Source organism: Theropithecus gelada, chromosome 4, assembly GCF_003255815.1.
Source record: "Theropithecus gelada isolate Dixy chromosome 4, Tgel_1.0, whole genome shotgun sequence".
Classification (NCBI taxonomy): domain Eukaryota; kingdom Metazoa; phylum Chordata; class Mammalia; order Primates; family Cercopithecidae; genus Theropithecus; species Theropithecus gelada.
Genome location: NC_037671.1, coordinates 1,267,413 through 1,270,517, shown reverse-complemented (window position 1 = coordinate 1,270,517; position 3,105 = coordinate 1,267,413). Strand labels below are relative to the sequence as shown.

The 3,105-nt window shown below is 51.4% G+C and overlaps 1 pseudogene; it reads left to right on the top strand.

Annotated features, from left to right (window-relative positions):
• The first annotated feature begins 318 nt into the window (after nucleotides 1-318).
• LOC112622164 lies at nucleotides 319-2,496 on the top strand (annotated as a pseudogene).
• The last annotated feature ends 609 nt before the right edge of the window (nucleotides 2,497-3,105 follow it).

Here is a 3,105-nt window from a genome sequence, read left to right as displayed (position 1 = left end):
GTGAAGGGCACTTTGGCTGCACTGAGCACTTGGAATTTTGAGGTGATTAAATTCTGTACAGGCTCCTGGTGGCAATATACGTAACACATTGAGGTTTGTATTGAGATGTCTTGGACTCACACACACAAACTCAGGGCTATGAAATAAAGATAATGTAAAAATACAACAGACCAGGGTCATACATACATAGTCTGGGGAAGTGAAACTTAGCTTTGTGAGTCTAATTGCAATGCATTTAGACACACACATTTATATATAAAGGTGCCAAAAATCACCTCTTCTACAAATTAGATTCGTGATCATTCAGGGGTTAGCAAGATGGTGCTACCCGCTGTAGCACAAGACCCTCGCGGAGACCCTCGACCCGACAAGAGCCCCAGGCATCTATACCCGATTCCATTTTCAGTTCTGGCTCAAATCCCGGGGGATTGGTAGGGAGGCAGGCTGGGCTCAGTGGCCTGGGCTGACCGCGGACGCGGGGACATGGTCTCACACCCTCCAATGGATACACGGCTGTGACCTGGACCCGGACTAGAGCCTCCTTCGCGGGTATGAACATACCCTACGATGGCACAGTTACCTCGTCCTAAACCAGGAACTGTGCTAATGGACCGCAGCGGACAAGGCAGCTCAGATGTCCTGGCTGAGGAACAGGCAGAGCTCCTCAAAACCTACCTGCAGGGAAGGTGAGCAGAGCGGCTCAAAAGGCCTTAAGAATGGGAAGGAGACGCTGCAGTGCGCGGGTACCAGCGGCCACTGGGCGCCTCCCTGATCTCCTGCAGATTCCTCGAGCCACCTTCCAAAAGAAGGGGAGGAAAATGAGACCAATCCTAAAATATCCCTCGCCCTCTTGTCTTGAGGAAGAAGAGTCCTCCTGGGTTTCAGATCCTACACCAGAGAGTGACTGAGGGCCCGCCCTGCACTCTGGGACTATTAAAGGATGAAGTCTCTGAGGGAAAGGAGGGAAGACAATCCCTGGAATACTGATCTGTGATTCCCTTTGACCCCACAACAGGCTTGGGCACCAGGAGTTTTCCTCTCAGGCCTTGTTCTCTGCCTCACACTCAACGTGTATCTGTTGGTCTGATTCCAGTTTTTCTGAGCCCCTTGGCCTCCACTCAGGTCAGGAACAGAAATCTCTGTTCTAGCCTCAGACACTAGAACTTTCCAAGGAATAGATTACCCAGGTGCCTGTGTCCAGGCTGGTGTCTGGGTTCTGTGCTCCCTTCCCCACCCCAGGTGTCCTGTCCATTCTCAGGATAGTCACATGGGTGCTGCTGGAGTATCCCATGAAGAATACAAAGTGGCTGAATTTTCTGACTCTTCCCCTCAGATACCCCAAAGACACACGTGATCCAGCACCCTATCTCCGACCATGAGGCCACCCTGAGGTTCTGGGCCCTGGGCTTCTACCCTGTGGAGATCACACTGACCCAGAAGCTGGATGGGGAGAACAAATTCAGGACGTAGAGCTTGTGGAGACAGACCTGCAGGGTACAGAACCTGCCAAAAGTGGGCAGCTATGGTGGTGACTTCTTGAGAGAAGCAGAGATACACATGCCATGTGCAGCCTGAGGGGCTGCCAGAGCCCCTCACACTGAGATGGGGTAAGGAGACGAATGTGGGGTCATGTCTCTTCTCAGGGAAAGCAGGAGTCCTTCTGGAACCCTTCAGCAAAGTCAGGGCTGAGGCCTGGGGGAGAGGGCCCCTCACGTTCCCCTCCTTTCCTAGAGCTGTCTTCCCAGCCCACCATCCCCACTGTGGGCATCGTAGCTGGCCTGGTTGTTCTCGGTGCTGTGGTCCCCAGAGCTGTGGTCACTGCTGTGATGTGGAGGTAAGAGGCCAGGTAGGAAAGGGGTAGGCTCGGAGTTTTCTTCTTCCATTGGTGAATTTCGAGCCCCATAATGGGAGTGGGCTGGTATCCTGCCTTGTTGTGAGGCACCATCTCCACAAACATTTACCCTGGTCAGAGGCCCTGTCAATACTTACTCTTTTGTAAAGCACCTGTGAAAATGAAGGACAAATTTATAACCTTGATTGTGGTCATGGGAACCTGGCTCCCGGCAGTCACAGGTCAGGGGAAGGTCCCTGCTGAGGACAGACGTCAGTAGGACAATTGGTCCAGCTTCAACACATCCTCTTCCCTCGGGTTTCCTGATCCTGACCTGGGTCTGCAGTCACAGTTCTGGAAAGTCCTCTGGGATCTCACGGCCCTGCCTCCTCCCTGGCCTCTCACAGTTTGTTTTCTTTCCACAGATGGAAAAGGAGCAGCCGTGCTCAGGCTTCATGTAAGTGTGGTAGGGGTGGGAGAGTGATCCCCGAGATCCTTGGGATAGTGTAGACAGGAGCCCATGGGGGAGCTCACCCACCCCACAATTCCTCCTTTAGTCACATCACCTGTGGGCTCTGAACAGATTTTGTTTTCATTCCACCCCAAACAGGGACAGTATCCAGGGCTCTGATGTGTCTCTCAAGGCTTGTAAAATGACACCTTAGAGGGCCTGAAGTGAAGGAGGACTTGGGGCAGAAGGGATAAAACCAGGCTCTGGAGATTCTTTGAATTTTTCAGTGTGTGGTGGGCTGTTCAGTGTCACCATTTACCATGACTGACCTAATTTGTTCATGACTATGTTTTTTCTAAGTCTGCCTTGTGAGGGACTGAGATGCAAACTTTGTTCATGCCTCCCCTTTGTGATGTTAAGGGACTCTGGCTTCTCTTTATACCAAGGCATCTAAATATGTCTACGTCCCTGATGACATGTGAGAAGTGGGAAGACCAGCCCACCCTCACATCCATCATGACCCCTGTTATCGTTTGGATCTGTGTCCCCACCCAAATCTTACGTTCAGTTGTAATCCCCAGTGTTAAAGATGATGATTAGCTCATGAGGATGGTTCCGTCTTGAATAGTTTAGAACCATCTCTTTGGTGCTGTTCTTGTGATAGTTCTCACGAGATCTGGTGTTTGAAAGTGTGTGGCACCTCTCTGCTCTCTCTCCCTGCTGCTCCAGGCATGTGAGTCATGCCTGCTCCCCCTTAACCTTCCAGCATGATTGAAAGTTTCCTGAGGCCATCTTATAAGTAGAGCAGATGCCAGAATCATAC